Raw genomic sequence first — 23,158 nt, 5'->3', positions numbered from 1 at the left:
ATTTGTGAAAAGTGAATATATATATGTTAGTAGTATTATAGTTATAGTTATCATGTATATCATGATTGATCATGATTGACTGCTAGTGGTGCAACTTCAACCAGAACTGGAAACATTTATACCAGTATTGAGAAAATCCTGGAGAAAGGTATTAAACCATCTTAGACTAACATTTGAATGGAAATCCTATCAGGGACATTTTTATGTAGTAAAGAAGATTTTAGAAAATATATTAAGCAGACATATTGAGCTTTTATGAAAAAATTTTATATATATTGTTAAATATATATAAAATTTTCTGAAATATCTTCTTTCACTTGAAAATTATAATAATTTATATAAAAGATGAGATCATTTTAAGTGTACATTCCTACTGCATAAAAATCTAAATCATTTGTGAAAAGTGAATATATATGTTAGTAGTATTATAGTTATAGTTATCATGTATATCATGATTGATCATGATTGACTGCTAGTGGTGCAACTTCAACCAGAATAGTAGTTTTTGTGAACAGTTTGTTTTCAAATATATTCAAACGTAATTTTAATAATTTATATAAAAGTGTGAGATCATTTTAAGTGTACATTCCTACTGCATAAAAATGTAAATCATTTGTGAAAAGTGAATATATATGTTAGTAGTATTATAGTTATAGTTATCATGTATATCATGATTGATCATGATTGACTGCTAGTGGTGCAACTTCAACCAGAATAGTAGTTTTTGTGAACAGTTTGTTTTCAAATATATTCAAACGAAATTTTAATAATTTATATAAAAGGGTGAGATCATTTTAAGTGTACATTCCTACTGCATAAAAATCTAAATCATTTGTGAAAAGTGAATATATATGTAAGTAGTATTATAGTTATAGTTATCATGTATATCATGATTGACTGCTAGTGGTGCAACTTAAACCAGAACTGGAAACATTTATACCAGTATTGAGAAAATCTTGGAGAAAGGTATTAAACCATGGCAGACTAATATTTGAATGGAAATCCTATCGGGGACATTTTTATGTAGTAAAGAAGATTTTAGAAAATATATTAAGCAGACATATTGAGCTTTTATGAAAACATTTTATATATATTGTTAAATATATATAAAATTTTCTGAAATATCTTCTTTCACTTGAAAATTATAATAATTTATATAAAAGATGAGATCATTTTAAATGTACATTCCTACTGCATAAAAATCTAAATCATTTGTGAAAAGTGAATATATATGTTAGTAGTATTATAGTTATAGTTATCATGTATATCATGATTGATCATGATTGACTGCTAGTGGTGCAACTTCAACCAGAATAGTAGTTTTTGTGAACAGTTTGTTTTCAAATATATTCAAACGAAATTTTAATAATTTATATAAAAGATGAGATCATTTTAAATGTACATTACTACTGCATAAAAATCTAAATCATTTGTGAAAAGTGAATATATATGTTAGTAGTATTATAGTTATAGTTATCATGTATATCATGATTGACTGCTAGTGGTGCAACTTCAACCAGTATAGTAGTTTTTGTGAACAGTTTGTTTTCAAATATATTCAAACGAAATTTTAATAATTTATATAAAAGGGTGAGATCATTTTAAGTGTACATTCCTACTGCATAAAAATCTAAATCATTTGTGAAAAGTGAATATATATGTTAGTAGTATTATAGTTATAGTTATCATGTATATCATGATTGATCATGATTGACTGCTAGTGGTGCAACTTCAACCAGAATAGTAGTTTTTGTGAACAGTTTGTTTTCAAATATATTCAAACGTAATTTTAATAATTTATATAAAAGTGTGAGATCATTTTAAGTGTACATTCCTACTGCATAAAAATCTAAATCATTTGTGAAAAGTGAATATATATGTTAGTAGTATTATAGTTATAGTTATCATGTATATCATGATTGATCATGATTGACTGCTAGTGGTGCAACTTCAACCAGAATAGTAGTTTTTGTGAACAGTTTGTTTTCAAATATATTCAAACGAAATTTTAATAATTTATATAAAAGGGTGAGATCATTTTAAGTGTACATTCCTACTGCATAAAAATCTAAATCATTTGTGAAAAGTGAATATATATGTAAGTAGTATTATAGTTATAGTTATCATGTATATCATGATTGACTGCTAGTGGTGCAACTTAAACCAGAACTGGAAACATTTATACCAGTATTGAGAAAATCTTGGAGAAAGGTATTAAACCATGGCAGACTAATATTTGAATGGAAATCCTATCGGGGACATTTTTATGTAGTAAAGAAGATTTTAGAAAATATATTAAGCAGACATATTGAGCTTTTATGAAAACATTTTATATATATTGTTAAATATATATAAAATTTTCTGAAATATCTTCTTTCACTTGAAAATTATAATAATTTATATAAAAGATGAGATCATTTTAAATGTACATTCCTACTGCATAAAAATCTAAATCATTTGTGAAAAGTGAATATATATGTTAGTAGTATTATAGTTATAGTTATCATGTATATCATGATTGATCATGATTGACTGCTAGTGGTGCAACTTCAACCAGAATAGTAGTTTTTGTGAACAGTTTGTTTTCAAATATATTCAAACGAAATTTTAATAATTTATATAAAAGATGAGATCATTTTAAATGTACATTACTACTGCATAAAAATCTAAATCATTTGTGAAAAGTGAATATATATGTTAGTAGTATTATAGTTATAGTTATCATGTATATCATGATTGATCATGATTGACTGCTAGTGGTGCAACTTCAACCAGAATAGTAGTTTTTGTGAACAGTTTGTTTTCAAATATATTCAAACGAAATTTTAATAATTTATATAAAAGATGAGATCATTTTAAATGTACATTCCTACTGCATAAAAATCTAAATCATTTGTGAAAAGTGAATATATATGTTAGTAGTATTATAGATATAATAGAGTTAGTAGTTATGCTCTACATTTTTTAATTAATGACAGTTTTGTTTTAAAGATGCCTACAATCATGCTGGCTTTTGTTCTTATATTCAGACATTTTAATTTTCTATTTTTGTGAATCTTATTAAGACACGAGAGTGCTAAAAATATGAAATTAAGATTTAATCATGAATAAAATTGAAATCTTATTTTAGGATATAAAAATTTTCATATTTATTTAGATTTTATTTAGCTAATAATTATAATTATGCTTGAGATAATTTCTGTGCATTGCCGATAATCATGCTGGTTTTTATTCTTCGATTCAGAAATTTCAATTTTCTTTTTTTGTGAATCTTATTAAGACATGAGAGTGCTAAAAATATGAAATTAAGATTTAATCATCAATAAAATTGAATTCTAATTTTATGATATAAAAAATTTCATATTTATTTAGATTTTATTTAGCTAATAATTATAATTATGCTTGAGATAATTTCTGTGCATTGCCGATAATCATGCTGGTTTTTATTCTTCGATTCAGAAATTTCAATTTTCTTTTTTTGTGAATCTTATTAAGACATGAGAGTGCTAAAAATATGAAATTAAGATTTAATCATCAATAAAATTGAATTCTAATTTTATGATATAAAAAATTTCATATTTATTTAGATTTTATTTAGCTAATAATTATAATTATGCTTGAGATAATTTCTGTGCATTGCCGATAATCATGCTGGTTTTTATTCTTCGATTCAGAAATTTCAATTTTCTTTTTTTGTGAATCTTATTAAGACATGAGAGTGCTAAAAATATGAAATTGAGATTTAATCATCAATAAAATTGAATTCTAATTTTATGATATAAAAAATTTCATATTTATTTAGATTTTATTTAGCTAATAATTATAATTATGCTTGAGATAATTTCTGTGCATTGCCGATAATCATGCTGGCTTTTGTTCTTCTCTTCAGAAATTTCAATTTTCTATTTTTGTGGGTCATAAGACTTGAGACTGCTAAAAATATAAAATAAAGATTTAATCATCAATAAAATTGAAATCTAATTTTAAGATATCACAGTTTTAAGAATATACTTTTTTTTAAAATTTATATTGTAGTGTCAAATGCTGAACTTTTTATTCTTTTTCCTTAGATTCTTATTTTACATTTATTATGTAATTTAATATTTGCTTGTTTATAATTCATTCTTCATTTCACATTTTTTGTTTATATTATGATTCGGTACTGAATGGTTAATTATTGTTTGAATTAGATTTTTACTAAAAATATTTCTTTAAAAACATTAATGAAATTCATAGACAATTTAGTTAAAAGTTTTCATTTTTTTTTAATTCTCAAATTTAATTTGCTGTTTTTACATCAAATATGTCAATTTTTATTAATTTTGAACGAACTCCATTGAAAAATTGTATCCGAACGAGTACAAATATATGACAAATTCAAAACAAAAGAAGTTAGATGATTGAAATTTGGTACACAGATTGAGCCTCTAGATCTTAGGCAAATTTTTTAAAGAATTGTTGCCTGTCAGTCTGTCATTTTGCATTCATTGTTTATGTAAACGTCATAACCTCAAAACGCAATGTTTTAAATAAAGGAAATTTCTTATTTCATTTAATTACTAAGATTGTGCTCAATCTACATGAATTGTACATTTATTATGCAATTTAGTACTTCTTTGTTTATTATTCATGTATGAAATTATGATTCCATTTTGTACAGTTAACTTTTACTTAAATTAGTTTTTGAATAAGGAGGATTTTTTGAAAAGCATTTATCAAAATATCATATATTTATAGTTTTTATCAAATTGTGCAGATTTCTCAAATTGTGTGTTGTTATAAATCTGCTTATCAAATTTTGAAGCAAACAGGGATGGACCAACTGTCAATACGTGTTTTCCATGCATGTAAGCTCGATATCTTATCTACAGTAGAGAATTTCAACAAATTTTCAGCCAAATTTTTTAAAGAATTGTTGCTTGTCAGTCTGTAATTTTGCATACATTGTATATTTAAATGTCATAAATGTTTTGAATAAAGGAAATTTGTTATGTCAAAAAATTACTAAAATTGTTGTCAATCTATTTGAATTCTACATTTATTATGCTATTTAGTATTATTTGCTTATTTTCGTGTATGATATTATGATTCGATATTGTAGAGTTAAATTGTGCTTGAATTAATTTTTGAATAAGAAAGATTCTTTAAAAGGATTAATGAAATTCGTGAACAATTTCACGAAATATTTTCAAAAATTTTAAAAATTCTCAAATTTAATTTGTTGTTTTGACATCCAATTTATATATTTCTATAAAATTTTGAACGAACTCCTTTTACAGAAATTTTATCTGTCTGAGTACAAATGTATATAATAAATTCGAAACAAAAAGAGCTAGATGAGTGAAATTTGGTACACAGAATTGGCATCTACAGTGTAGTATTGTATCAAATTTTGAAGCAAACAGGATTGACAAACTGTCAATATGTGCTTTCCATGGATGCAAGCAAGATATCTTAAAAACACAAAGGTTGAAATCAAAGAAATTTGGAACACAGATTCAGCCTCCACAGTATAGACCTTCGACAAATTTTCATCGAAATTTTTCAATAAACTTTCGCTTGTCAGTCTATAATTTTGTATACATTAAAACGTCATAAACTCAATGTTTTAAATAAAAAAAATTATATCATTTAGTTACTAAATTTTTGTCAATCTATATGAATTCGACAGTTAGTTACTAAATTTTTGTCAATCTATATGAATTCGACAGTTAGTTACTAAATTTTTGTCAATCTATATGAATTCGACAGTTAGTTACTAAATTTTTGTCAATCTATATGAATTCGACATTTATTATCCAATTTAGTATTTCTTAGCTTAATGTTCATGTATGATATTATGATTCGATATTGTGCAGTTAAATTTTGCTTAAATTAGTTTTTAAATAAGAAAGATTCTTTAAAAACATTAATGAAATTCGTACAGAATTTCTATAAAAAAAATTTTTTTAATTTAAAAATACTCAGACTATGAAATTTAGTTTGATGTTTTGACAGGAAATTTGTACATTTTAATTTTCAATGAACAGCATTCACAGAAATTTTATCTGTCTGAGTACAAATGTATATAATAAATTCAAAACAAAACGAGCTAAATGAGTGAAATTTGGTACACAGAAGCGGCATCTACAGTGTAGCTTTGTATCAAATTTTGAAGCAATCACCTATCAATATGTGCTTTCTATGCATGTAAGCCCGATATCTTAAAATCGCAGAGGCTCAGATTTAACAAAAAAAAAAAAAAAAAAAAAAAAAAAGATAATTTTAGCATCTAAATTATAGAACTTCAAAAAATTTTGAGCCAAAATTGGCAAAGAGCTGATGGCCTGTCAGTTTGTAATTTTGCATACATGTAAACGCTATAGCTCCGAAACGCCGCGTTTTGAATTAAAGAAATTTGTTACGTCATTTAATTGCTGAAATTGTTGTCAATCGACATGAATTCTACATTTATTATGCAATTTGGTATTTCCTTGTTTATTGTTCATGTATGATATTATGATTCAATAACGTACAGTTAATTTTTGCTTGAATTAGTTTTTGAATAAGAAGGTTGCTTTAAAAGCATTAATAAAAATCGTGCAGAATTTCATTAAAAATTTTCAAAAAATTAAAAAAATTTCAGACTGTGAAATTTATTTTGCTGTTTTGACATAAAATTTGTAGATTTATTTTAATTTTCAATAAACATTCACAGAAATTCTATCTTACCGAGTACAAATGAATATGATAATTTGAAAACAAAAGGAGCTAGATGACTGAAATTTGGTATACAGAATTAGCATCTACAGTCTAGCTGTATATGAAATTTGGAAATAATCGCAATAAACGAAATTTGTTATCTGATTTAATTACTAAAATCGAAGTCCATCTACATTAATTCTACATTTATTATACAATTTATTATTTCAAAGGAGGAGCTAGACTAAACAAAAGGAACTGTTTGAGTGAAATTTGGTATACAGAATTAGCATCTACAGTGTAGCTGTATATGAAATTTGGAAATAATCGCAATAAACGAAATTTGTTATCTGATTTAATTACTAAAATCGAAGTCCATCTACATTAATTCTACATTTATTATACAATTTATTATTTCAAAGGAGGAGCTAGACTAAACAAAAGGAGCTGTTTGAGTGAAATTTGGTATACAGAATTAGCATCTACAGTGTAGCTGTATATGAAATTTGGAAATAATTGCAATAAACGAAATTTGTTATCTGATTTAATTACTAAAATCGAAGTCCATCTACATTAATTCTACATTTATTATACAATTTATTATTTCAAAGGAGGAGCTAGACTAAACAAAAGGAGCTGTTTGAGTGAAATTTGGTATACAGAATTAGCATCTACAGTGTAGCTGTATATGAAATTTGGAAATAATTGCAATAAACGAAATTTGTTATCTGATTTAATTACTAAAATCGAAGTCCATCTACATTAATTCTACATTTATTATACAATTTATTATTTCAAAGGAGGAGCTAGACTAAACAAAAGGAACTGTTTGAGTGAAATTTGGTATACAGAATTAGCATCTACAGTGTAGCTGTATATGAAATTTGGAAATAATCGCAATAAACGAAATTTGTTATCTGATTTAATTACTAAAATCGAAGTCCATCTACATTAATTCTACATTTATTATACAATTTATTATTTCAAAGGAGGAGCTAGACTAAACAAAAGGAGCTGTTTGAGTGAAATTTGGTATACAGAATTAGCATCTACAGTGTAGCTGTATATGAAATTTGGAAATAATTGCAATAAACGAAATTTGTTATCTGATTTAATTACTAAAATCGAAGTCCATCTACATTAATTCTACATTTATTATACAATTTATTATTTCAAAGGAGGAGCTAGACTAAACAAAAGGAGCTGTTTGAGTGAAATTTGGTATACAGAATTAGCATCTACAGTGTAGCTGTATATGAAATTTGGAAATAATCGCAATAAACGAAATTTGTTATCTGATTTAATTACTAAAATCGAAGTCCATCTACATTAATTCTACATTTATTATACAATTTATTATTTCAAAGGAGGAGCTAGACTAAACAAAAGGAGCTGTTTGAGTGAAATTTGGTATACAGAATTAGCATCTACAGTGTAGCTGTATATGAAATTTGGAAATAATCGCAATAAACGAAATTTGTTATCTGATTTAATTACTAAAATCGAAGTCCATCTACATTAATTCTACATTTATTATACAATTTATTATTTCAAAGGAGGAGCTAGACTAAACAAAAGGAACTGTTTGAGTGAAATTTGGTATACAGAATTAGCATCTACAGTGTAGCTGTATATGAAATTTGGAAATAATCGCAATAAACGAAATTTGTTATCTGATTTAATTACTAAAATCGAAGTCCATCTACATTAATTCTACATTTATTATACAATTTATTATTTCAAAGGAGGAGCTAGACTAAACAAAAGGAACTGTTTGAGTGAAATTTGGTATACAGAATTAGCATCTACAGTGTAGCTGTATATGAAATTTGGAAATAATCGCAATAAACGAAATTTGTTATCTGATTTAATTACTAAAATCGAAGTCCATCTACATTAATTCTACATTTATTATACAATTTATTATTTCAAAGGAGGAGCTAGACTAAACAAAAGGAGCTGTTTGAGTGAAATTTGGTATACAGAATTAGCATCTACAGTGTAGCTGTATATGAAATTTGGAAATAATTGCAATAAACGAAATTTGTTATCTGATTTAATTACTAAAATCGAAGTCCATCTACATTAATTCTACATTTATTATGCAATTTATTATTTCAAAGGAGGAGCTATACAAGACAAAAGGAGCTGGTTGAGTGAAATTTGGTATTCAGAATTAGCATCTACAATGTAGATTTGTATCAAAGTGTTAAACAACCACAACTAGAATTTTCCAACTGGCTGTCCGTACATTCTATGCATGTAAGCGCTATATTTTAAAAACGTAGTCTTTGATTACAAAAAAAAAAAAAAAAAAAAAAAAAAGATTGGTTACAAATTTTCAGCATCTAAAGTATAGATCTACAATAAATTGTAAGTCAAATTTGTCAAAGAGTTGATTGCCTATCAGTCTGTAATTTTGCATACATATAAATGTCATAACCCCTAAAATCCACGTTTTGAATTAAAGAAATTTGTTATCTCATTTAATTGCTTATATATTTGTCAATCTGCATGAATTCTACATTTATTTGTTTACTGCCCCTGTATTATATCATGATTCAATATTCTACGGTTAATTTCTGCTTGAATTAATTTTTGAGTATAAAGAATTCTTTTAAAGCATTAATGAAATTCGTAGACAATTTCCTTAAAAGTTTTCAAAAATTTAAAAAATTCTCAAAATATGAACTTTAATTTGTTGTTTTGACATCAAATTTGCAGATTTCTATTTATTTTGAACGAATTCCTTCACAAAAATTATATCTTCATGCGTACAAATGAATGTGATAGTTTCAAAACAAACGGAGTTAGGTGAGTGATATTTGGTACACTGAATTAGCATCTGCAGTGTATCGAATTTTGAAACTATCTCAAACAGGATTGACTAATTGTCTATCCATGCTTTTCATGCATGTAAACACAAGCCCGAAAATGGAAATGCTTAGTAGATTTTAAAAAAAATTGGTACACAGTTTCAGCATCTAAAGTGTAGATCTATGATCTATTTTGAACCAAAAATGAGTTGATCGCCTGTCAGTGATCAAGTTTCTGTGGATGCAAAAATACAAATTCGAAAACGCAAATACTTGAATATATGTGGTTTGAATACAATAATTGTAATTTTTTATATCAAATTTCGTTTTCGGTCGATGGAAAAAAAATGCGCGCAAAACGTATGTTCTTGTCTTTTAAAAAAAAAAAAAAAAAAAAAAAAAAAAAAAAAACTTTTTACAATGCACAAATTTTTCATATGCAGAAACTCTGAAATTGAAATCTGAACACCTGCGACATTTACAGCTTGGGATGCGGTCTATAATTTTATGCGGGGAGAAGGGGGACATCTTTATTAGTAATTTTGAAGAAATTTCGGGAGGAGGAGAACTACTCCCGCTGATTATATTTACTTACCAGCTTATACATCCGATAATATTAATCGGTATGAAGATATTTTTATGCTTTGCATTAAGAACACATTAACCATGTAATTTTTAAGAAGCATTCGCTTAAACTTTCCTTATTCTTCCTTTTTAATAAGCAAAATTTGAAGAAATTACAAACATTTATGAAAATGCTACAGTTATCACATTGAATCAGTTGTTGTAGTGTAAACTAGGGCTGGGCGATGACGGAACTTCATCAGCGCAATATATCGCCCAATATAGTGATTCCAATATCTTCCAATATTCGATATATCGTGATATCATTATTTATTTATAGTTGTTATAAATAGAACTTGACATATTGACTGATCAGAACGGCTTCAAATAAATGGAAGTTTCAATTTATATAATAAAAATACTTATTTTCTTTTGAATAAAACTAGTCAGAAAATAATTTTGTTAAAACCTCTTTAATAAAGTGTGTCAATGCCAAAGCAATGTCTGGATGTTACAATCTATAACATTGTGTTTAAAACAAGTATTTTTATATATTAGAATATGACAGTATTTATAGAAATATTAACGAAAATTTGGTCAATAAGAATGAAAAGCATCAAAAATAAACACTAACCGTTAATCAAAACGAAATCAAAAACTCAAATTAATTATGAATATCGATTTACTGTATCGTGATTTATCGTGAACTATTATTCATGATTATGATTACGACATATCGATATTTTTCAAAAACTGGCATCAAAAAATCGATCGATTTTTCTAAAGTATATTTTTTTTTTCGAAAAATCGAAAATCAGCATAGCCTTTATGTAAACATGGTTTGAAGGGAAGTAAAAATATATAAAACATTAGTACTTAACAAAATATCAACTCTCAGGCAAATAAATGTATTTCTTAAAAAAAAAGACATATATAATATTCTTATGGGAAAAGTACTATATAAAAAATAATAACAATTTAATGTTGCAAAAATAATGTTTTATCATTTGGCCTCAATTCTTGTATTTTTGAAAATTTTGTCTATTCATCACAAAAAAATTGAATGAAAGCATTGTATGTGTAAGTGGTCCCTTATTGTCTCTTGGCAGCCAATATTTTTATATCCAGTCCGCTATTATCAGTAAAAACCGTATGAAATCTTTCCTAAACAACAGCTTAATTTTATATGAATGAGAATATGGTTAAAAAAAATTATAACGCCAGTTGATCGGATAGCTTTGAGATACTGGGGGAAGGGCGTAAACAAAATTTTCCAGAATAAAAACAATTACAGAGTGCGAAATAACTGATTTTAACTTATTAAAGCAGTGATATCTTAGCACAGTTTGTAAAGTATGTAAAATTTTGGGTTAATATAAATAAATAACCGTATTAAAAATTTTATATATTCTAAACTAATACACGTAATGTTAATAATAACGTATGAAAATAAAAGAAAAGCGCCGCAAATTTTATTTTTAAAATCTCTCAAGAGGGGCTATTTTCTGGACATGTGGAAATACGATTATTTCCAAAAAAACTACATAAATAAAGTGCAGTAAAATTTGTTTTTATGCGGTAGATAGACACCGCATAAAAGAAACCGCACAAAAAAAATATTCGTAAATTACATAAATACATATAATAAACAGTTTTGTACGACATACTACAGAAAAAAAAAAAAAAACTATGCGGCTGACAGGAACCGCATAAAAAAGTGGGAATTACAAAATACGTCAATTATTTATGAAATACATGAAAAAATAATAATTAAATTCCTCCATACGAAATACATCCAAACAAAATAAATAATTAAATACCCACTTAAAAAATTTTTTTAAACATTTAACTTTTCATTGTATACATGGAGAAGTTTTCGAAATGCACATTGCATAATTCACTGCTACTTGTCGTAATCCGAAACGGAGATGGACTATTTAATATTAGAATTTTTGTTTCTAATGGAATTCACTTTTTTTTGGCTACAATTATTCATTTTAAAGGAGTATTTAGGCCTAAAAATAAAATAAAAATCTTAAAAACTATATACTAATCGAAACAAAAGTAATTTATTTACTTTTAATCTCACTATAAAATGAATCCTTAATCACGTTAATCATGGATAAAACTCGGAGTACGAAGCGTATGCTGCTAGCGCGTCGAGTTGTTAAATGAATGTGCATTGTCGGAAGACTGTTTAAAACAAATGAACAGAGCGTCTTGAAATGTATTTGTATATGTGCACTGATAGGAAACATTATATTGATGCCAACGCCGTTGAAATTCCTATACCGAATTAAAAAAAAAATTGCACAAAACTGGCATTAAAAAAAAAGCCGCACAAAAACAGGTTTTATTGTACAAATTTTTTCTTTGAGCAAACTTTAGCCATCGTATTGAGATTCAAATGTTCGTAGCCTATCTAAATGGGGAACTTTCACAACTCTGGAATCGGACATGTAGGTAATACTAATTTTCCCTCCTTCAATGACCACTAAGATGCCGAAATCTCGTCTAAAGTGATTTTTTTTTTTTTGAATTACACCAAAAGCCATGCATATAAGACCCCACTGATAAAAACAGTCAATGAACTTAAATAACGCATCAAAGTTGAAATTAAGCAGCATTGATTGTGTAAAGATTCAAAATGTGTGGAACGAAGTTGAATGCAGATTAGATAGTTATTACAAAAGGTTTATCCTTCGAGCATTTGCAACAAAAAAAAAATTGAATGTTTTTCTTTATTTTCACCTTTACCAGGTTATATCGCCACCCTGGAGGGTACACAAAAAGGTGGAGGATCTGGCTCCTCCCATAGATGATTGGACTTACTTCCTTCGGGAAGGTTTGTACCGTGGCCGGTGATGGCCCTTAGGATTCAATCACAGTTCCAACCAGTGCTGCTGTTGCGGCTGTCCGGTCATTCAGTTAACTTTATCAGTGTGCATTCGGACCGGTCGGAGAGTCAGTGATATGACTTACCTGGTTATATCATGTGTAATACTTTAAAAAAAATAATGTTTAATATCAGGTCATTCATTTATACTAACTTTGTATAAATAACGTTATTTTTTAGGAGCCATTAAGCCATTATATTATAAATAAATTTCATTTTCTCCCAAGAAATATCCTTTTCATCTGTAATTATCCAATTAATCCGAATGATTGTAGTTCTATGATATAAGAATCAATGTTTTAAAATGAAACCCCATTAATAAAATTGTAAGCATTCCGACTCTAAAACAAAATTATAAAATTAATTATTAAAAAATGTATAGATTTAAACTTTTAAGAACTACGTGAGATGAACACTATTTGATACAAATACTTGATAAGCACAGAGTAAATACCTTGTTGAACCAATACCGCAGAACCAATTCGAATTTAATTAGTGTAATTAATACCTATCAAGTGTCTTTCTTAGTATATTTAAACAATTTTTATTCTTACTTTCTTCACTCTTGCTCCGTTGGCAAACACTCGGTCGTTATCTCACCAAATGCCTTTCAAATAAGAATTTTTTGGCCACATCAAGATTAGTCGGTCATATTAGGACAGCAATCACAATATAGGTAATAAGATTTTCGATTGTTCTTACAGAAAGTAAATTTCTCACTAGCATATATTCTTTAAAAAATAATAAAAAAGCTGGATTGTCTTTTTCCAGAGGACCGGGGCCTTACCATCGGAAGGTCTCGGGTTCAGGACCCGAATCTACTGAAGAATTATCGTGTAAGGGGGTGCAAGCCAAATCTTGTCGGAACTAAACGACCTCTCACTGGTACTGTGTGGAAGTATAGAGAGGGAGTGCCAGCTCAGGTATCGTACTCGTCAACCGTGATTCAAAATTACGAGGTCCGGCCCAAAATAGCCATTCTGTTGATTTATAAAAAGGGACGCTAATATAATTAAACTAAACTCATCTTTTTCTAACCTCGTTTTATACTATAACACTTAAAAGAGGTAAAACTTTCAGTATACTAACTTCATTTCAGAAAGATATTTATTAACCTCCGTTAACTGAAAAAACCTCACCATACTGAATTATCGTGTCTCGTTAATCGGCTGAATAGGAATTTTCTAATTCTCTTCCGATCAAATGTATTCATTTTATTTTGAAACTATATCCCTTAATATTTTGCACAGGAAATATTAAGAATATTTTTCTAAAAAATTTGAATGCTGTGTATTGTATACGAAAGCAGTCTGATTTATTTACTTTAAAATAAATCAAATTGTTGATTCGTGTACGTTGTTAAAAATATTAATTGGACGCTTAGAAGAAGAATACAGTGTATATTGCATAAACGTATAAAAAGTACATAAAAACCCCTCAAGGAATTAAAAAATAGGCACTCAGTAATTGCCATATATATCTTATCATGATATCTTATCCTTTGTTGCAACAGAAAACTGTTGCAATTCAAAGAAACCAAACTGCTGATTCATGTTCGTTGTTGAAAATAAGTGGACGCTTAGAAGAAGAAGAATATAGTGTATATTGCATAAACGTATAAAAAGTTCATAAAAACCCCTCAAAGAATTAAAAAATAGGCACACAGTAATCGCCATATATATCTTATCCTGATATCTTATCCTTTGTTGTTACAGAAAACTGTTTCATTTCAACGAAATTAACTTTTGCATTTGCTCTTGACTTGCGAATTTATTTATCCTTGTAAATAGTTGACACATCTTGAGATTGGAACATTTATTATTATTTCAAATACCTAAGAACATAAAAGACACCTGAGATACATAAGCGCATCCAAGTGATTTTTATCGTTCCATTTTAATTGCCACTTTGCTTTAATTATAGATTTAAATATCAAATCCCTTTGCAGGCAGCGAAATTTCCGATACAGAATTGTCACTGCGTGCAAAGGGGTTAAATCCTCGAGGAATAAGTTTTAATTGATACGTTTCTGGGTTTAAAATGTCACATTATCTGTTTCATTGTTATAGAAACAGCAGTGTCGCAAAAGTACCGTGTTCTTTATGTCTATTTCTATTGCTTTATGCTTGTATTATTGTAACTGTAAGCTTTAATGAGTTAATTGCGGAATTTATTTTTTAAAGTCCTTCATGTGCCACTTTTCAAAGTCAAGCGATGACGTCGAAAGCAATACAAGTGGTTGCATAATAAAATTTGCTAAGAATCTTAATAAAGCGATTGAGATTTTATTTTGGATAGTTTAGTTTACTTATATTAACGTCTCGTTTTAAAATAAAACTATGGATATTTTGGAACAAACCTCATAATTTTGAACCGGGTCAGATGACGAGGACGACGTCTGAGCTGGCATCCCCTTCTCCAGACTTCCACACCACACCAGCGGGAGGACGTTTGGCCCCGACTGATCTAACGTGCACCGGCCCGCTTACACGACAGTTCTTCGGTGGAATCAGGTCTCGAGCCTGAAACCCTCCGGTTTCCGAAGTCGAGACCTTACCACCAATCCACCTCAGCCCCTCATTCTAGATAAAAGATTACACATCAACCACACCAAAAGTAAAGATTTGGATTAATGCACTTAACTGGTTAAATCACAACCAACCACTACTCACTTGTAATCAATTCCTCCAATTTCCCTCCTTCAATTTTTTTTAATTATTTTTTTTTAATTTTTTGCTTTATTTCCTTTATGAAAATTGTTATTTCAAGAAATACATTAATGAAGAAACAGAGGAAGAATTATGATAAAATTCACTTGTAAAATTAATTATAGTGTTAAGCGCTAGAATACCGTTGGAATTAGTTAATGAATGGAAACTAACGAGAAGTTTCATTAATCAGAATATCTCTTTTATTTTTATCTGATCACTATATTTCATTATTAATAAAGCGTTTCTCTACTGTAGTATAGAATTGATACATAGAAAGGGGGGGGGTCGTCTTTTTTTTAAATTCTTTTTTGTTGTTGTTTTTGTAGAGTTAAGGAAGATTCTGTATTAATTTAGATAACAGATAATCGCTTCATTTTCGATCACTCTTATTTAGAAGAAAAACGGTGTTTTCTTTTAAGCTGGAAAGAATAGAATATCTTCTTAATTTGTATTTATTTTTTAAAATTTATACTATGATAGCAGTTGTTTTAAAAGACAGGTATATATTGATGTTACTATGGGCAATTAGACAAGTCGCATCATATTTTTTTTAAATTAAAAGCTAAGTGATTGAGTATCTACTTCAGATAGCAACAAATCTGTCATCTGATAAATTCACTTTTCTTCATACCGCGTTTGCATCTTTTGAGAAGATTTTGCTTCTGCATGCCTCTTGTCAATTATTAACCATAGACTATAATCCATATATCCTGGAAATTGGATTATAGTCTGTTGGATGGATTGCAATACACTGGCATAATATTTGCTTATTTATTATTCTATATTGGAAGATAAATGTCTATTATTCTCGGATCGTTCTAGGAAATCATGTTCATCCTTTAATACAGTCAATAACATTCTTGGAGATCATGTTCATCCTATAGGATAGTCTATTATACTCGGCGCATTCTAGAGGATCATGTTCATCCTTTAGTTTAGTCCATTATACTTGGAGCATTCTAGGGGACCATGTTCATCCTATAACATAGTTTATTATACTCAGAGCATTCTAGAGAATCATGTTCATCCTTTAGTATAATCAATAGTATTCTAGGGGATCATGTTCATCCTTTAGTATAATCAATAGTATTCTAGGGGATCATGTTCATCCTTTAGTATAGTCAATAGCATTCTAGGGGATCATGTTCATCCTATAGTATAGTCTATTATACTCGGAGCATTCTAGGGGACCATGTTCATCCTATAACATAGTTTATTATACTCAGAGCATTCTAGAGAATCATGTTCATCCTTTAGTATAATCAATAGTATTCTAGGGGATCATGTTCATCCTTTAGTATAGTCAATAGCATTCTAGGGGATCATGTTCATCCTATAGTATAGTCTATTATACTCGGAGCATTCTAGGGGATCATGTTCGTCCTTTAGTATAGTCTTTAATTCTTTGTAGAGATAAATATTTTAGATACAACATATTCCTTATTCACATTGCTAGACAAGTGAAACAGAGATGAAAAGTTTTGTTCCGGATTTTTACTTTACAAAAACCAGAATTTCCGAATTTTTTTCAGATTCACGAATTTTTTCAAAATCCATCTAATTAGAAGAAAGCTTACGATGTGGTTGACAAACTAGAAATATTCTTCAAACAATAACTTACCAAATGTGACAATTCAGAAAATTTCCTTTGTAACCCTATAAACTAAAGTTTGTCAAGCAAAACTTCGCGTTGTTTTGCCTCCATCCAAAATGAAAACGGATTGAAGAAGAAACTATTCCGCAATTTTAAGTGTAATTGAAGCAAATATGCCATTGTGACATTCAACCAAATTTTGTAGACTGGTATTCGAGATTCTAAGAATCATTTTCTTGATCATTTAATTTTTATGGATGATTAGGCAGGTGCCCGAGGTCACCTTAAATATGCGGATAAGAGGCTTCCAAAATGGTGATTTATTCTTGTCGCCCAGATGGGTACAGAGATGATGTGGGTTAGCTACCCCCTACCCATAAGACGGGACGTGCCTCCTACGGGAGGGATTTTACCGTAGCCGGTAATGGCTCTTAGGTCTCAACCAGCAATAACGGGTCGGAGTAGTTAGCTATGACTATCAATGATAGGCATCTAAAACAATCAGAAATTTCGGGAAAGCCAATTCGTAAGAAAAATAAATGAAATAAATTTGTTAAAAAGCATACAATGAATGAGCTGATTACGTCTGAAACTGTTACTTCTAAATAAATATCTTCTTTAAATTTGATTTTTTGAATCCTACTTTACATTGCTTATTCATTGTTTTGGTGAAACTGACAGATTACTTGTAAATCGTAATTTTAAATGATAAAACTCTTGTTAGACCAAGAAATTATCAAAAAGTTTTTTTATTGCATTATGTACAAATTGAAAATGATAATTTGGAGTTTTTGATCTGAAACTTTCAACTTAAAAGAAAACAGGAAAATGAAACATCTATTGTTGATAAAAGTAATTAAATCATTTTTACTTTCGTTTATGGCCTCGTCTTTGGAAACCCACCCAGTTACACTATAGGTGGTATTACGTCAAACAATGAATATCTTTGTATTTTGATAGCCTAGTTCTTATGTATACAGCAAAATATCATTTATTTTCTTTAAACAAAAATGCATGTGAAGTTTTTGAATCAGAAAATTTCACATTAGAATGGATTCAATGGAATTTTTTTCAAAATCTGTACAGTTTATTAAAATATTTTTTACTTCTTATTAACCTTTCTCTTCCCGATCGCAGTTTATCTCACTTGTTTTTATAGATACTTCCGATCCTACTTTGGACCCGGTGACCTGGTGATAGGATCTAGGCTTCGGAAGCGGGCTTCAGGTTCGATACACGATCCCACAGAAGAACCGTCGTGTAAGCGGGCCCGGTGCACTTTAAATCCGTCTGAGCCAAGCGTTCTCCCGCTGTTTTGGTGTGAAAGTTTGAAGAGGGGGTGCCAGCTCCGCTGTCGTCCTTGTCATCTGACAGTGGTTCAAAATTACTAGGTCCGTCCCAAAATAGCCCTAATGTTGCTTTAAAACAGGACGTTAATATAACTAAACTAAGCCCCTCCTTCAAGCTTTCAATTTATGAAGCCGGAGGGTCGCTTGACCCCTGGTGGTAAACGCTGTGGGTCTGTTCATAGGGGAATCTCCCATGCTATCGAATCTCAAACTCCCGACCCGATAGCTCGAGGCCGAGAGTGTCATAAAAACACCAGGATTCCAGTGTGCCAATTTGCTTGATATTCTCCTCATTTTAGCATTAAAAATTATCTGGTCCCTATAGCCATTTGTAATAATGTCACTTCAAAACAGGTCGCTTATCCAACTAAACTGAAGTTTTAATTTTAGATATAATTTTGTCATTGCATTGGTCATAGTCAAAACAACTTTAATGTAAAGAATTTTAGTCTTTTTTTTTAAACTCTTATAATGGTCATGATTTTAGTTATTCATTAAGCTCTAATAAGAAAAATAATTGAAGTAATGGCTAAAGTACGATTACGGACAAAGAACTCAGTTTATGTCAGATTAGTTCATAACGAAACTTCTTATCCACAAATTTTATTAAATTCATTCTCCATTATCAATATTATATCGTTCCATTTTATATTCTTAAATGTCTTAAAGTAACATAAAATTCGTTTTAAAATTAGAAGTAATGTCCATTACCGTACAAACGAGAACATTATCTAAAGAAATCTGCATAATTAGTAGTTACTGATACGTTTTACATTAAACAGCTTTTTGTTATAATCTTGCCTCAGTAAAGAAAAGCAATTTTCTCTGAAATTCCAAAGTTTTTAATAAGTGCTTTTGTTTAATTTCTTTGAACATGCACTTTACCGGTCATTTCAAGATAACATCATTTCACAAAATTCTTTTCTTTAGCAAATATAGTAAAAACAAATAAGAGTAAAAGCATTCTGATTTAATGTATGAATGATATTTCGGTCATTTGGAGAACACGTTTTTCTATCTCCCTCCCTCATAAGAAGAAAAATGCTTTCAAGTACCTTGGTTAAAAGGATATCCAATAAATATCGAAAAAATAAGTAAAGGGAAGCACTTTTTTTTTTTTTTTTCAAAAATTTCATATCCCACAAAGACTAATAAAAGTTCACATTGCCTAATCACACTTTCTTAAATTACAATCTTATGCTAATTCAATATTAAACTAACGTCCCTCTGTCACAGTGAAAGCTACTTAACGACGTAAGTTTTAATGATGTTCTTAATTTCAACCTTACATTTCCATTTCTCTAAAGAATCGCTAAAAAAGTGAAATCAACGACTGTTATTACACTTACCAGATTTTAATTGATACTCATTAAAAGATCTAAGAGAGTTAAAAAAACAACTATCTCTCTCTGAATTTCGGTCCTTGAGAAGGTGTCATACAATTATCCTGATTGATTCCATTTGAGCAGTTAGCAAAGAAAAAGAAGAATATAGACGATACTAGTAAGAAAAGCTTAGCAGACGGATGATTTTAGAGCCATCATTATTAGTTTGATATTTTTTTTTCCTTTCCATTTAGTAACAAGCATTTGTGAGATGTTTCATCACAGACTGATTAAATTACGGATTACTGTAATTAAAATATGTTTTTCTCTTTTTATTTTAGTTTCATTCAATTTGATCATAATACGGAAAGAAGAGGGGTTATTTTGTAGTGGAAGTTATTTTTAAACCCGTAATGCTCTCTGGATTATAGAAAGCCTTTTTAATGGATAATAAATTTGATAAGAACAGTTTTTTAAAACAAATAAATAGGTTTTTTTTAAATTTTAGTCATATTTAGTTTACTTTTAGTCAAATTAATTATTATAAAAAAATTCAGGATATTGTATGGGATTTTTCTCAAATCCATCACTATGGGGAATCATTGATATGGAGTCAAAATTTAGTTGAAGTAATTGATTGGCTGGCAATGAAATTACGAAAATATTAAAATAAAATATCATCTTTACAACATAAAAAGATTTTTTTTAATTCGAAAATTCTTCGATAAGAGGCAAAAACCAGTTATAAAATTCCATCTTTACAAACATGATTGGCACATGTATATTAATACACTGATCATACTTTAGATTCCGATCATACTTTTCTTCGATTTGCTGAGATATGCGCACATGTTCTTTATTACATAACATTTACCAAATTACATTTTGTAAAATCAAATTTAATTACATATATGTTTTTAAAAAATATTCACCTTACATTCTTTGGTATTGGCAACAATTTTGCTTTTAACCCCTTGTACTGAAAGGATGTGCCAGACACATGTATCAAATTATTGGATATTCAGATGATGATGATGGCGTGTCCGCGTTACCACGGAAAGCGGGTGCAGTAACTTCTGAGGGTAAAGACCCCTGAGCACCCGAGGGCAGAAGTCTGACTTCTAGCTCATATGAAGATGAAACTCCCACATTCGCTTGCACAACCCCTTTTTACAGGGGGGCACATTCACACACCTCACAGATAGAACACAGATGAAGAACAACCATGCCCGAACCGGGACTCGAACCCAGGACGCCCAGATCATGGGGAAGATGCGTTACCCCTATGCAAGAACACCGGCTGGATACTCAGATCTATGTTTAAATTAGAGTAACACTTAACTTAAAGACAAAAATCACTTGACCATGTTTCAGTATACTAAGTGTCCTTTCCATTCTTGTATAGACTGAAATGACAATAATTGTCAAAAACAAAATCCGTCATCTAATTAGGGTTTAAATCAAATTCATAATTCAAGGAGTTGATGTTATTTTTCTAGATATTCAAACTTTTATTTGAGGCAAAAATATCGATTCATATAAAGGTTTTCCAATTTCTTTCTGTTTTCTTTTCTTTGATATTCAATTTATAATCATCATCGTTATTATTATTATGTTTGGTTCATTTTTAAAAACACATGTTTTAAATACTAAAAGATATTTTTTCCTTTCAAATATTCGGCGGGTGTCCATCGGACTCATCAAAATGCATCCTTATCAAGTCGATAACAACAAATTTTCTTTACTTTAATCATTTAAACTATTAAAGCAATTGATTGAATTCATTCATAATGACAAAAATATATCCCGTGTATTTACAATTTTCAAATTTTATGTAAAAAATGATGTTTTTAATCTTTCATTATTCACTTTTCGTGAATAAAAAAAAAATGTGCCCTCATTTCTGTCAGAAAAATTCAACCGAGGCGTCGAATTCCAGAAATATGTGAAAAATGAAAGCGTTCACTATCTCTAAGTTAAGATGGATTTTTTTAGTTATTATTTTTAATAAATTCTGGAAAATTTTAGAGACAATTCTGAGATTTTTTATGGGTCTACTTGGAATCGTCACTTACAGTTATAATATCACCCAGTGAACCTTTCATTAATCACATTTGCTTTATATTCAGAATTTCAACACGCAAGGGGATGTGATGGTCTAATAGCAAGATTTCAGTTTTGGAGCTCATTTTAGACACAGAATCAATATCTTCTGAAAGATTCGTCGTGTATACAGACATGGTGAACGTCTAATCTAAAGTCGCTAGTCGCTTTATGGTATGGCTCAGAAGATAAAAAAAAAAAAAAAAAGAGCACCAACATTTATTATCTGATATCATACTAAAACCCCGTTACAACGAGCCGTGATTCTTCAGACGGGGCACGCGTTTCCCCTTTGACCTCTCCTGCGGTTTTCTGGGGTTCTTTGATACCTGTCTAATTTACCGACAAAATGGCGGTAAACTGGACAAAATCAAAGCACCACAGAAAACCGCAAGAGAGGTGAAAAGGGGAAAGAGTGCCTCGTCTGAAGAATCACGGCTCGTTGGAACGCGGCTTAAAGCCGCGTTTACACGAGGCCAATTTTTGCAAGCAATAAAGATCACTCCTACCTTAGGAATATCACGTGATTGCGATGGGACAGTGGCAAATAGTTGTCCCGATAAGACAACCATTTGTCACGTGGTGTTCCAAACATAAGCGTGATCTTAAATTGAGCGCAATAGTTGGCCTCGTGTGAACGCGGCTTAAAATTATGACATCCGTCTAAATGTTGCCATCATATTGTTTCCAAACCGATATTAATGTAACTAAACTAAATTAAACAAAACTCGATATCTAAGGATTAAACATTTTACTATGACAGCATGATACACGAAAATACATTCCATGGAGAACGGCTGGCATCAGATCAATGCCCTGCATTAAAAAAAAATCAATTAAGTCTTTCTTTAATTCTTTGCCGCCCAAATATAAAAAAGGTTATAGCTTCCTTTTCCACCATTACTCAGTTTACACAGTCTCACAATATTTAAGTTATTTCCTTTTTATCAACTAGTAAATCCCACGGGGTACTTCGTAATTGAGGATAAGAAGCTTCCGGCATGGTGATTGGTTCTTGCCACCCTTGTGGGTACACGAAAAGGTGGGGGGCTGGTTCCTCCCATCGAAGACGAGACATACTTCCTTAGGGAAGGGTTATACCATGGCCGGTGATGGCCC

This window comes from Argiope bruennichi, chromosome X2 (genome assembly GCF_947563725.1).
Source record: "Argiope bruennichi chromosome X2, qqArgBrue1.1, whole genome shotgun sequence".
In the NCBI taxonomy this organism is placed as follows: Eukaryota; Metazoa; Arthropoda; class Arachnida; order Araneae; family Araneidae; genus Argiope; species Argiope bruennichi.
The sequence above is the reverse complement of the archived record's forward strand: the minus strand, read 5'-3'. Positions refer to the sequence as shown.